Source organism: Elaeis guineensis, chromosome 4 (assembly GCF_000442705.2).
Source record: "Elaeis guineensis isolate ETL-2024a chromosome 4, EG11, whole genome shotgun sequence".
Lineage (NCBI taxonomy): Eukaryota > Viridiplantae > Streptophyta > Magnoliopsida > Arecales > Arecaceae > Elaeis > Elaeis guineensis.
Genome location: NC_025996.2, coordinates 53114939 through 53130057, shown reverse-complemented (window position 1 = coordinate 53130057; position 15119 = coordinate 53114939). Strand labels below are relative to the sequence as shown.

The following is a 15119-nucleotide window of genomic DNA, read 5'->3' as shown; positions in this document are numbered from 1 at the left end:
ATTTTTAATCTAATTAAATTAAATCTAATTAAATTAGATCTAATCTAAAATAATTAGTACTTGAATTCAATATCTCATAAATCTTTTGGATTATAGATCAGATCATTATCATCCTCAAAATTAAACCTGCACCTCATATCCAGTGCTTGCTAGACATAGTCAACTATTTAATCCCGTATGACCTCTAACTTAATTCTTAATTAAGCTAATCTATTTATTCAAATAAGTCATGTACTTTCAAATTGAATACATAGACTTAGATCAATTCTTTCCTATATTGCTTGACTTTATGCGTGACTCCATAGGTTCGAATACTAAACTAGTAGTATAGGAATAGTTTCTTATATTAATCGAAGTTACTATTTAGCAATAATTTTTGATATTCAGATAGGTTGAATATTTATAAAATAATATTCAAAAATCTAAGCGTATGGTTACCGCATAATTCATCTCTTTGACCTTGAATGCTTAGGATGACCTAGTGTTTAATTGTCAGTCCTGAATGAATCATCCACATTGTATTTCAATATTTCAAATCCATTACATGGATTATTCTGATCAAGATTTTACTAAATTGAAATACAGTGTTGCATTATCTCCTATAATTCAGAGAGGTCAATCCCATCTTGATCCACACATAGACTTAGTAAATACTTGACTGTACCCAGTAGACTTTCGTCACTGCATTAGAAATATAGATAGTCCAGCGTAAAAATACAGTGAGTTGCTTGTAAGTCACTATAGTGATATCAGATTTGAGAAACACTTATGCCCATACGCTTCACGAGCTGCTCTTGACAACAGAGTGCTTAGAAGGTGAATTACTTATTCAGAGACGACATATTCCTATATCTCACTTATGTACCATACCAGTGTCTCTATACTCCTTGGTTACAAGGACAATCAATCTATATGGCACGCAACGACCTACACTCGATAAATATCATCGTCCTTTTAATGACATATCATTTGATCGTGAACTTATTTAAAAACTATTCAAAAAATTCTTCTTTATCAATCGTATTATAGTTCTAAGGATTTCATCATAAAATTAAGAGTTCTATAAGGAAGATGTCAATATGATGAACTTGCCAAAATAACTTTTATTCATTGATCAATAATTTATATACAATAGTCCAATTATTACAATAAGCTAATTGGCTTTAGGACATAATTCCTAACAAAAAATTGATCCCTCAATACCTTCTTCATTTTCTCCCTATCCTATATTTTCGATTTGCCTTTGTGCTCCCTAGTTTTTTACAACTGTTGCCACCAAGCAGAAGTCCGACTAGTTAATTTTAAGACAACGAGTTTTACCTTTTCGTCGTCAGGTACCTCCTTGTACTAGAAGATGTGCTCGATCTGATCCAGTCAATTGAGAAACACCTCCATTTGTAGACCATCTGAATATTCAGATAGATCTACTCTTATGGAATCAAACCAATAGGTTGATTGCTCGAATGAATAACTACGACATTCTTACCGATGTGTGGGAACACCCCTATGGAAGGGGTTATCGAAATCTAAAAAATCCCCATCAGATCGTGGATCTTCTGGTTCTGCTTCAGATCTCGTATCCTGATTTTCTAACTATGCAAGATGCATAGTCAGATCCACCATCTATCTCCTCAAATCTTTGGTCTCTATCATCAGATCTCATTTTCGCTGTGTGATTTCATCATTAGCTGCCGCCTAATTCGTAGGTTAGTTCTTCTTGCAACCACCACCCATCATCTAAACTACAGGGAAGAATCACTACTCAAGAAATCGCTAGACTCTGATACTAACTGATACAGCCTAGGCCATGTTTGATGGAAAGAGATGAAGAAGACGTACGAAATAAAAAAAAAAAAAAAAAAGCAAAGAAAAAAAGAAACTCTCTTCTTTGAAATTTTATTTCAATAACTCAAATAAACTGATTACAACATCCGTTAAGGGGCCTTATTTATAGATTAAAAGTTTTGATTTAACTACAAAAAAAAATTGAAATAAAATAAAATAAAGAATAAGTCAAAACTAGACTCCATATCGGACTAGGACTCTTGCGCACTTCCGTTGATCTGTCAAATAATTGAATTAGATTTTGAAATTCATAGTAGCGGTGAAGTGGCCAACCTTGTAGAGCTCAAAAAGAACTTTCTGGAATAGGGTCATAATAACGATTCTAACATCGGATGAGAAAGTTATAACTATTCTAGCTCAATAGTCCCAAATCAATAGGATCTAGTACAGTCAACTAGATTTTCGATCCTTTCGGGTCCTATCTCTCGCATCTAGGTATCGATCAATCAGGACGTCTACATTAGTATCTTTGATATCAAATCTTTGTTGCACAAGATGGTGCAAGGGTTAGAAAAATGAAGCTAAGCTTGACAATGTGCTAAATTCAATGTTTAATTAGCAAATTCACCCTTCCATCTTTGTCTGACTACTTATGTCCTTGTCTCCATGAACAATTCAACTAATTCTCAACGCCTTTGCTATTTTGGTTACTCTCAATGTTTATGTAATACAACTCCAACCAATACATATAGTGTGGCATAGAAGCATCCTGAAACAAATATATTGTTGAAGAAAGATATTTGTCTAATAATGGGTCATACAAATCCAAAAAGGGTGGGAGTCATAAATAGAAGACGGCAGATTTCATTTTGCAAAACATAGAATCGTGATTCATGCCACTTATGATTTCTAAACATATGATTAGGATCTTGACTTTTTCTCTTGCTATAGGACATGATGATGTATATTTAGAAATAATAAGTGACATGAATCATGATTCTATATATTGCAAAATGGAATCCGCTATTTTCTATTTGTGACTCCCTCCCTTCTTAGATGTGAATGGCCCACTGTTAGACAAATATCTTTCTTAAACAATATATTTGTTTCAGAATGCTTTTACGCCATGCTATATATGTTGGTTGGAGCTGCATTAGAAAAATCTTGAGAGTAGCCAAAATAGCAAAGATGATGAAAATTAGTTGAATTCTTTGTGGAGACAAGCACAAAAATTCTCAAACAAAAACTAAAAGCCAAATGTAAGATGTTGGATCAAAAAAAGATCTTGAGATGATTCAAGATTTAAAAAAAAAAGAAACATAGCTCCTGATGATTTTTCATAGGAGCTTTAGTTTTAATATGAGTTTCCTTAATCTTCATTGTTTTTTGATTTTCTGCTAATTTTCAGAAAATAGATTAGTCCGCAATCTTTATCCCAGCACAAAAACAAACTCAAAAGAGAAGAAAAAGAAGATGATGATGGTGATCAGAAGATGGTAGGTGCAGAAGAAATATCTGAACATCATTCTGCTACAATTTTCTAATAAATATATTTTTTAATTGATTTGTACAGCAATATGTCTGTATGTCCTAAGATTTTTATAAAATAACATGTGGTATTATATGCATCTTTATAGCATTCTTCCAGTTCATAAGATTTGTGGGAAATAGAAACATCCTCCTTCATAATATTCAAATAAACTCATTGCAGTTGCATTCTGAATATTGAGATAATATTTTCTTAGTACTATGCTAGATGCTTAGTTGATTATGCTCCAAATCTCAAACTCTTATCGGTGAAGACTTGTTGCCATTGATATTTTTGATGCTTGGGATGCATTGAAGTAGTCTTTTGAGATATAGATATATATATATATATATATATATATATATATATAAGTAATAATGATTTTGTTAATGAGATTCCTTTAATACAATCTTGTTAATGTTATCTATACAAAGTGCACGTGGTCATGATTTAGCAATTTATTCTGCTCACCAGGGATATATTTGAGGAATATCTATATGGAATGGTGTTATCTTTATTATAAAGTGGTGCATCTTGATAAGATAAATTCATCATTGTTTAAAAAAAAAAAAAGTGATGAACAGAGATAGCCGCCTCTGTTCTACGGCCATGGCTCCGCTCACATCTTTTTCGCCATTCGATGGCCATGATTTTGCTCGCACCCTCCGGCAGCTTTTCCACCAACTACATCTCCTTTTGGTTCTCTCACTCGTTTCTCTCTCTATCTCTCTCAATTAAATATCTATTGGGTGATACGGAGCCACGAAAGCCTTCGCAGCCCTTTGATAGTCTCGATGGGCCACCATTAGCTCTCTGACGGCTTCATCCTATCTTTTCCTTCCTTCTTCTCTCTCTTCCTCTCTTTCTCTCTTCCTCATCTAGTATTTCGATTTGAAAAGCCAAACTATCCCAATTTATCGTTGGTGCAGCTTGAAATGCTCGGAATCGTCCAATTTGGAGAGGTTCAATAAATGCTGCCATCAACTATAATGATTTTCTTGTGATGCATTATGTATCACACTTAATCATTATCGAATGATATTAAAAGAATACTTAAGATTTTTGCAGAAAGCAACTCGGATAATGTGTGAGATATCTGACTAGAAATCTACAATTATGGAAGCATGAATATAATTATGGATATATCTTAGATAATTAAATTTTATGACTATAGAATCAAAGATATTTCTAAATAGATGATAAACCAAGTTAATAATATGTTTATATGATTATATATATTTTTAAAAAAATTAATAAATATTATATAAAATTATATAAGATATAGATTCGGATATTTAGATTCGGATTGAATAATTATCTATCCATATCTATATTTATTTATTTTAATTATCTATTCATATTTATATTTATTTTTTAATAAATATAAATAATTTAAGTATAAAAATAAATCCAAATGAATAATATTCAAACCATCTCCACCCCTGGTCACCCCTGGTCGTAACGTAGGATGCGGAGAGCTTTTAAATCGGCTGGCGCGTGAGCCCTGCCCAGTCCTAACGCGCAGGACCCCGACGTCCCCAGGACAAGAAGCAGTCTCTGATGCCGCACTCACCGACCCTTGGTTGTATTTGTCCAGCACAGCTATATGACAAGCCCAACCCTTTTATCACCCAGCTAGCAAAGTCCTACAACATTTCCGAGTTCCCAGAAAGAGGAGGCTTTCCGCCGGGCAGATGGCCGATAGATATGTGAGATCATCTCCACCATCTCTATAGACGATAAACCCACCAAAAGCAAACAATGAACTACAAACTATATGAACCAGATGACATTAATTGCCGGATTCCATAAACATGAAATACCAAATAATTGTTCAACGGTTGAGTGATATGGCTGGGCAGCTACATATGGAATTCTAGACGGTACATCCAATAAGAGATTGAAAGTTGCCACAGCTAATACATTTTGAGCAAGAGACTGCATTGGACAGTGCTTGGAAAGAAACATGAAAGACATCACTTCATCTTTGCCTCTGTGAAGAGAACATGCTTATTCACTCGCGGGTCGTACTTACGAAACTCGAGTTTCTCTGTGATTCTCCGAGGATTCTTTCGCTTAACGGAGAAAAATCCAGTTCCTGCAGCTGAAACCAGCTTGATGAAAATTGATCCACCCTTTGCTTTTCCCATCTATGTTGATTGATGTATCTAGCAAAAGAAAGTGAACAAAAATCGAGTCACAGAACAACTTTAGCCTTGGGTAATATATAAGAAGTTTCATGATATTTGTTGACCATGACAGAATAAGACATTAGTAGTGAGTTCTTACTATTTTGGTATTTGGAAATAAACTAGCAGTCTCAAAACTATCAAAATAGAGTTAAAATGGAAGATACAATGCTTGAGACATCTGCGTCCAAATTCTTGAAAGCAAACAACAAGCATGGGTGTCATTGAAAAAAAACAAAAGCAGCATGGGAAAGGCAAAATTATTTTCACATTCTGTAAATGATTCAACAATTAAAGAAGCATATTTAGACATTAGTTTGGAAAAAAATAAATGAAGAATTTATGAGTATGCATATGATTGCTCAAACAATCCATGCAATATTCATGCTATCCAACTGACACCTTTTGTCACAGGGGAGGCAATCAACATGCAATATTCATGCAATATTCAGTGGTGAGGCAATCAACATGAAACAAATGGTTCCTTCTCAGTAAACTGATTTCATTATCTCATGCTGCCACTATGGCTGCAGGAATTGGTACATGTGAACAATACTACATCAAAAATTAAATATTTCAGTCGTTTCTCACAATTAGTGGAAAGTGATACACACAGACAGGACTGCAATTGTTTAGATTTACAATATGTAAGGATGTCGGAAAAACTAACTGATGAAAAAGAGCAACCAAAGTATGTACTTAAAAATTTTATAGGACAGAACAATTTGTTGTCATTCAAGTTGAGACCTTAATTAATTTGTATATGACAGTACAAGTATTCAAGATATTATGAATCACCAACTTAATTTTTTTTAGAGGGTGAGCCTTGGCAGAATGGTAATATTGCTCCATAGTGATCCAGGCGCCACAGGTTTAAAATATAGAAACAACCTCTCTATATGCAGGGGTAACACTTCATATGTTTGACCTCGAACCCTGCAGTGGCAGGAGTTTCATGCAATAGGATGCCCTTTCACATGTAGGATCCGAGGTAAGCAGTAAAGATCATGGATATGAAACCTAATTGTAACTTCCACTCAATAATTTCAGGATTCACCCCTTGTGACAAGATAGATCCCTTGTCAATTGATTTCATCGTTCTCCACATCAATATTTAAATCCTAGCAGGACGAGGGGCATCCCGACCATCCCGTCCCATTCCTGTAAGGAAATAGGATTGAGAGAATGGTGACATCCTAAAGCTCATCCATGCAGGTAAGAAGAAGAAAGAGAAAAGAAAGAAAGGAAGGGAAGGGAGAAGAAAAGGAAAGAAAGGAAGGGAAGGGAGAACAAAGGAAAGAAATAAGAAGCAAAAAAAAAAAAAAAGAAAGGAAAGAAAGAAGAAGGGAGAGAACAAAGAAAAAGGAAAGCAAGAAAGGAAGGAGGAAGAAAAGAAAGAAGGGAAAAATAAAAGAAGAAAAAACAAACAAACATACAAACAAAAAAAAAAGAAGAGGAGAGAGATGAAGACTACCTATCAAGATGGGATGGGACAACAAGATATCTCGTTCTATGGAGAAACTGGGACACCCCCATCATATGGGATTTAATACCTTGCTATGTACAAAGTCACATGGATAACATTTGTAAGGAATAGGGATTGTGAAGATCAACTTCACAGCATTTCATCTCTCTAAGGAACAACGAATCAATCTAGGACCAATACCCATACTTGGTGAGAGTCTCCATCATGATGATTGGGCTGAAAATCTTATAAAATTAGTGGGTTGAGCTAAGGCTGTATTTTTTTTTTCTTCTTATGGCCTCAAAATTATAGGATTACAAGTTAGGTAGGCCTATAGATTCATAACTACTCAGGAACGGTTTGGGAGTGGGCAAGCCCAAATCCAATAAGGAGCAAAAAAAGATAAAGATCCTTTTTTCTCCCTATGGAATTCGGGCCAGTCCACTCTAAAGTTGTTCCTAAATAGTTATAAATATAGATCTAGCTCAACCTGTAATCCTATGATTTTGCTGATTGTATTGGCCATAATCACAAATCCAATATGATTTTCAACCCAATCATCTAAACAGACCCCAAAAGGGTGGTTTAACACATGAGGCTCCATTTATTACATGTCTGAGATGAGTCACATGTACATAGCCTTCCCCTGCAAGCAGCAAGACTTTCTGTATTTCAAACCCATGAACTCCAAGTCATAATGGAACAGCCTTACTATTGCTCCATGGCTCACCTTCTATGGTTCAAAGTTACATCTAAAACACTCAAACCAACAACCAAATGTTTCAGTTTCGGCCAGTATCCAATTCAGAAAAAGTGGTGCTGTTTTTGGAGTTCTGGCTGAAAGTAACTCTTGGTGCTAACTTTTGTTATCCAACTGGATATACGTGTTGTTACCCTAGTTGTGTGTATATTGTTGACATAGGGTTGGAACATGGGGAATAACATGTGAAAATCCTTTATTTCTTCAAGATATTGGAAGCATTTTCTCTATAGTAGGTTTACGAGTTCCCAAAACGTTAGCAATGATGTGATAATCCGAAAAGATTCAAATGAAAATTAAAGTTTTTGATATAGCTTGCATATTCTAGGTTTCAATTTTACAGACATTCTATTTTTGTATAATATTGTTTTCTTCATAGTTTTTCCTTCATTTTAATTGATAATTTTTTTATTTTTATTAAATCCCCCCCCCCAAAAAAAAAAGCTGAAACTAAAGCAGAATCACCAAGAGTGAAAATATCTGGTCTGGTCAAAATCAGACCCAAGTATTTGAACCTTGCTGTTCAAGGAAAGAATCTATTGACCCAGAACACTATAAATTAAATCAACATTCAGAATACTGATGAATCCAAAAGCATCTATTTGTTCAGAGAGGTAATTCCTTAATTCAAGGGTTCCAAATGATATGACCCAGATAATGGTAAGCGACAAGTTAGAGTATTGTCGCATGTGAGCTCCAATTAATTAGAGCATTTTAAGTCATTAGTAGGTTCATGCAAAAACATTTTTAGATTTTAAAGGAACTCTAATATGTAAACCATAGGCCATGGAATTTATCTTGTCGAGATGCACTGCTCCATAACAAAGATAACACCATTCCATATAGATATTCCTCAAACATATACCTGGTGAGCAGAATAAATTGCTAAATCATGACCATGTGCACTTTGTAGATAACATTAATAAGGTTGTGTTAAAGGAATCTCATTAACAAAATCTTTATTACTTTTGTATATATATCTCAAAGACTACTTCAATGCATCCCAAGCATCAAAAATATCAATCGCAACAAATCTTCACCAATAAAGTTTGATATTTGGAGCATAAGCAACTAAACATCTAGCATACTCATAAGAATATATTATCTCAGTATTCAGAATACCACTGCAATGAGTTTATTTGGATGAAGAAGGATGTTTCTATTTCCCACAAATCATATGAACTGTAAGAATGCTATAAAGATGCATACAATACCATACGTTATTTTATAAAAATCTTAGGATATATAGACACATATTGCTGTACAAATCAATCAGAAAATATATTTATTAGACAATAATTGCAGACTAATGTTCAGATATTTCTTCTGCACCTACCATCTCATCTTCTTCTTCTTCTTCTTCTTTTGAATTCATTTTTGTGCTTGGGATAAAGATTGTGAACTTGATCTATTTTCTAAAAATTAGCAGAAAATTAAAAACAATGAAGATTAAGAAAATGCATATTAAAACTAAAGCTCCTACAGAAAATCATCAGGAGCTATGTTTTTTTTAATCTTGAATTATCTCAAAAATCTTTTCTGGATCCAGCATTTTACATTAGGCTTTTAATTTTTGTCTGAGAATTTTTGTCCTTGTCTCCGTGAAGAATTCAACTAATTCTTATCATCTTTGCTATTTTGGCTACTCTCAAGTTCTATCTAATGCAACTCCAACCAATACATATAGCGTGGCATAAAAGCATCCTAAAACAAATATATTGTTTAAGAAAGATATTTGTCTAACGGTGAGCCATACAGATCCAAGAAGGGAGGGAGTCACAAATAGAAAGATAGCAGATTTCATTTTGCAAGACATAGAATCATGATTCATGCCACTTATGATTTCTAAGCATACATCCTCATGCCCTTTCAGCAAGAAAAAAGGTCAAGATCCTAATCATATGCTAATGCCAAATGAACAAACCAGAAAGCAAAAAAATAAAAAAATCCTGCCTTATGTGACTCGAACTTGGTATAAAAGAACCAAAGTTAGAGATTTTATTCTTATTTGAAAAGAATTCAAGCCATCAAAACTGCAGGACAAGATTATATATAACGAATTAAGGAAAATGCATATACGCAAGCACGCATGTTCCAGTAATTGCATTATAGAGATTTTGATAGCCAAAAAAGAGATGAAAAATATTTTTTTAAATTAATACAAACAGAATTCTCATCCAACAATACTTTATATAATTCCGTCCAAAACTTAAACCCTACTGATCAAATCAATACAAACAGAATTCTCATCCAACAATACTTTATATAATTCCGTCCAAAGCTTAAACCCTACTGCTTGCAGAACCTAAAACTAAAGATGCAGCCTTTACCAACGCTTCAACCGCCGAAGAAGCTAAGCACTGCCCTACAAAATACTCATTAAAATATGCTAGCTTTGATTAACAGGGAAGAAATCAGAAGATCAGCTCTTTCCAAACTAAAAACAAGAGCTTTCTCATAAAACCCCAACTAAAAGCCTCGGGTTTCCATCAAAACCTATATCAATCACCAAATAATGCAACATAAACACTATAAATACTCAGAAACAACGGAGAACATACAAATTACAAAACCACCAGCCCAAATTTCCAACGAGAACAAGGAGGTGGAAGTGAGGTATAGAGAGAGAGAATCGTGATACCAAAAATGGAGGAGATGGAGATTGAGGAGGCGTACCTGATCTTGGTAAGGGTTTCATGAGTTCTACAACTTCCGATCAGTGGGAGTCGACGGCGAGGTGCGGAGTCCTTAGGCGCGGTTTATATCTATGTAGGGCTTCCCTCGACTGCATTTTCGCTAGTGCTAGCCGTGGCCGGAGTAGGGATGGTAACGGGTAGGGTACTCGCAAAATTTTACCTACCCGTATCCGAATCCGTTTACAATCTGACTACCCAAAGCCGATTACGAAATTAACCAAAAATCCCAGACCGCCGGGGACCCGAACCCGCCGGATTAACCCACCATTCATATTCGTATTATAAAGAAGAATCCTGTCGATCAAAAATTCCCAAATCCTACGAAATATCATGCTTCTACCAAGCTTGAGCTCTCAAAACCTCAAGGGACCAACTCACAACGCCACAACTCGCACAAAATCCCATATGCTTGAGAAAAAACCCCCAACCCAGATCTCCGAAAAAGACAATCTATGTGGGAAAGATCTTACCTTTTAATTTTTTCCGTCTTTCCTTGGTTTTCATTGATTTTTCCTATGTTTTTCTTGATTTTTCCTCTGTTTTTTTTTTTCCGTCAGTCTTAATCGGGTGGGAGCCTTGGAGCAGCGGCCGAATAAGGGAGCTTAGACGGCTGCAGATGTTTTTTGTTGGTATTTATATATAAATTGGGATAAATATATTACCAATCAGCTTATGGATTGATCGAACCGTGCCTAATTGGTTAAGGCATCCGTTATCCAACGAGTTGGCGTTCGCTCCCTCCTATGACTAATCCTTATAGGCTCATGGAAAAGAAGAGAAAACGAAAGAGAGAGATCAAACCTCAAGCAACTCCCCACCCTAAAATTAGAAAAATGCTTTAAAATCTTTCTATACAATGTGTCGTCTTCAAACAACCTCCTACCATATAAGAAGATTTATTGTTCTGTATTGCACAATGGCATGTGCCATGTAGCACTGTTGTTTGAACTTCATTTGACATCCTAATTAACAATTATATTGAACAATTATAATGGTTATAGCACTGTTGTTTGAACTTCATTTGACATCCTAATTAACAATTATTATGCCCACTAATATTAATTGCCAGTAATTATCATTGTTTTACCTACTGTTGCGGGGGTGGGGGAGGGGGAGGGGCCTTCTTTCCCTGAAGAGGTACTTTTTGGGCCAAGATCCAGGGGACAAAATCGTACAGCCTAAGCGGCCCTTGAGCCCTCCGTCAAACCCATGCGCGGGCCTGAGCCGAGGATACGTAACAGAGTAGAACAGAAGATCAAATAATATCTCTTGCTGGGACGAGCCCTCCATGCTTATGAGCCTCGGAGTCCCCTAACCACAATAAATGGCACTAGAAGAAGGGACCCTCCAATAACATAGAGTCCCCTAACCAAAGAAACTACTGTTGCAAGGGGTTTAGTCCCACATTGACTATGAGTCAGAGATATTCTATTTTATATGAGATAGGAGACCCTCTCTTCCTCAAGAGATACCTTTTGGGCCAAGGTCCAGAGGGATAAAACTGCACAAGCGAGCCCGAGCCAGAGAAATGTAATAGGCCAAAGTGGATAATATCTCTTGCTGAGATGAGCCCTCCGTCCTTATGAGTCTCAGAGTCCCCTGACCACAACACTTATCATTATCAACATGCCTTGCTATTATAGCTATCCATACAACCTCCCACCAATATCACCCAACACCAACGTCACAGTTGTAACCAATATTATCGGCCCCTCATCGCCGCCATTGTTGTTACCATAATAGTTAGCATTGGAGAATGTGGTCTGAGTTGGAGGAGAGGAGGAGGGACAGATGGTGGCTCAGGCTTGGGGCCATGGCTAATTGCAGTCCGATGGTGGCTGCCCAGATCGGGGGCAGTGAAGGGCTTGAGAAAGAAGGGGGCCAAGTCAACTTAGGCCTCTGGGCTGAAAACAATAGCGACCAACTTGGAAATGAGCCAACTCAGGGTGGCTCGGATCGAGTTGACCTATCTAAGGGATCCGACAGCTAGTGTAAACTAGCCCAGATCGCATGGCAGTGATCTCCCCTTTGACCCAAGCCTGAATCAACAGTCAGATCGAAGGTGAGGGGAAGCTGGAGATTGGTGTGGTGGATGCGGGCTCGAGTTTGGGTGCAACCTGGCACGCCAACAAGTTTGACTTCTTGGTGCAAGGCTCATGCACGAATGGGGAGGAAGGCCCATGCAAGGGCATAGGTGTGGGCTCCTTTGGGCTGTGCTTTGTTATGGCAGACTCGATGGGGGCAGGCTCAGGCTAGCCCTAGCACACCTAGCCTAGTGAGTTTGATGCGAGCCGGATGCCTATGAAGCTGGCAGGTGGGAAAAAGAGCCTAGTAGGTCCAAAAAAAGCCCTACTATGCAGAACAGCGACAAGGGCAAGGCTCTAGCATGCCCAAAGGCCTAGATGGATTTGTTAGCTACATCAGGAGGCCCTAAGGTCTTCATCTTCATTGTTGGGACCCTAGGGGAGGGAGAAATGGACTCACTTCAAGAAGATGCACAAGCGGTTGACCTTGAGGGCCCAAAAGCGGTGGGGCATTCTAAGCAGGGGATGGCGCCTATGATGGAGAGCTACTTGGTGCATATGGAGCCCCCGATGGACGGCCTGGATCATGGTGAGGCAGTAGTCTAACTGAGGCAGGCCATCCAGAGGGAGGAGGGGAGTCCGGCAGCTATGGATCTAATGGTAGTAGGGATGCAAGGTGATACCCAGGCTGAGGGGGATACTGGTGAGGATCCCCTTTCCCGTTAGTTGCCCCAATAGGATTGCTAATTTGGAATACCCAAAGGGTAGGGAAGCTCTCGTTCAGGACGATGTTCAACAAAATTATTCAATAATACTACTCGAATATCTGTGTCCTGCTTGAGACCCATCTGTTGGGGATGAGCCTGGCTTGGGCTAGAAAATGGATCCTGCCAGCATATTGTACTTACACGATGGAGTGCAGGGGTTCGTCCAGGGAGATTATGGTACTGTGGTGATGTTGCTTGATCAGAATGGATGTATTCCATAGATATGAGCAGCAGATAGTATTAGTCATCTCAGAGCAAACCAAAGGCACTTAGCTTCTATCGGGAGTGTATGCAAGCATTGAGTACGGGGAGCGGAGGGTTCTATATTTTGAGATATCCAAGATGATGGTGCTGGACCTACCTTCTCTTATCATTGAAAACTTCAACTGTATTATGGGAGCCCATGAGAACAGGGGTGGGAGGCAGCACACTGATAGTATTGAGGTTGGAGAGCTGAGGGATTTCATTGATGACTTGGGCCTAATTGACCTTGGATATACTGATCCCAGGTTAACTTGGTGCAACAACCGACTCAAGGCAGCTAGGATATGGGAGAGGATTGATCGGGCAATTGCCACAGCTAACTGGTTTCAATAATTTTTTGGCCATCGGGTGTAGCACCTTTTGAGGATCACATTAGACCACTACCCTTTGCTCATCACCATTGATAGCCTACGCTTGCCCGAGGCCCCATTCAGATTTAAAAAGTTTTAGATTTTCTATTCGAGAGCATGGGATCTGATTAGAGAGGTCTGAAAGATGCCGATCTATGGGGATACGAATATCGAATGACTAAAAGGCTTGAGTTGGTGAGGTGCAAGCTCATTCAATGGAACCATTTGAGATTGGCAATATCTTCAAGTGGATTGAGAGAGTGGAGGCAGATATTATGGAGCTTCAGAAGAGAGAAGATTAAGAGGAGAGCCTCCAAAAGTCTGATTTGAGGGAGCTATGATAAAAGCTCTCTGAGCACCATGCTTTGTTGAGACAGCAGGAGATGCTGTGCAAGCAAAAGTTCAAGGTGTAGTGGATTAGGAAGGATGATCAGAATATCAGATTCTTTTATCAGACTATGATGATCTGAAGATCTATCAATCATATCAAGCATTTAAGGGAGAGCGATGGTAAACTGGTAGAGAAGAATGACGAAATCAGGGATCAGTTTCTATAGTTTTTCAGATCAAGGTGAATAGGTTCTAGCCAGTATACAGTATCTCTACTAAGGAGAGTGAGATCCTGACTCATCCGTTATCCCTTAAGGAGGTGCAAGGGGCCCTCTAATCTCTCAGAGAGGATAAAGCCCTGAGATCAAATGATTTTTCTTGTCTTTTCTTCCATCTATACTGACCTATCGTTGGTGGAGCGATGGTTGCAATAGTGCAAGTGGCTCTTAAGTCCAGAGGCATTCCTGATGAGTGGAAGAGGATGCTAATCACCCTCATCCCAAAGAGACCTGATGCGTCGGCCTCAAGGCACTTCAAGCCAATCAAAATTTGCACCACTCTCTATAAAATATGTGTGAGGATGTTGGTTGATCGACTGAAACCGATTATTCATCGCTTGATTAGCTCAAAGTAGAGTGCTTTTGTCAGTGATTATTGTATCACCGATAATATCTTGATCATCTAAGAGTTTATGCATAATCTACGATGTGCCTCAATTCAACAAAGCCAGATGGTAATCAAGCTGGACATGAAGCCAACTTATGACTGGATGTGCTGGTATTTTTTGCATAGGATGCTTCACGAGTTTAGCTTCCAGGACAAATGGATTAAATGGATCATAGACTTTATGGAGGCCTCGACCTTTGCCATCCGGATCAAAGGTGCCCCAACGAACTTCTTCCACTCGATGGGCAAACTTCATCAAGGGTGCCCTCTCTCTCCTTATTTATTTATCTTGTGT

General features: G+C 37.8%; 1 non-coding gene across 1 annotated transcript; it reads right to left on the bottom strand.

Annotated features, from left to right (window-relative positions):
* Positions 1-5075: 5075 nt before the first annotated feature.
* Positions 5076-10773, bottom strand: LOC105042825 (uncharacterized). Its single transcript, XR_012140975.1, has 2 exons — positions 10404-10773; positions 5076-5481 (listed from the first exon to the last, which is right to left on the bottom strand). It is a non-coding gene; the product is annotated as an uncharacterized protein (transcript).
* Positions 10774-15119: the final 4346 nt, after the last annotated feature.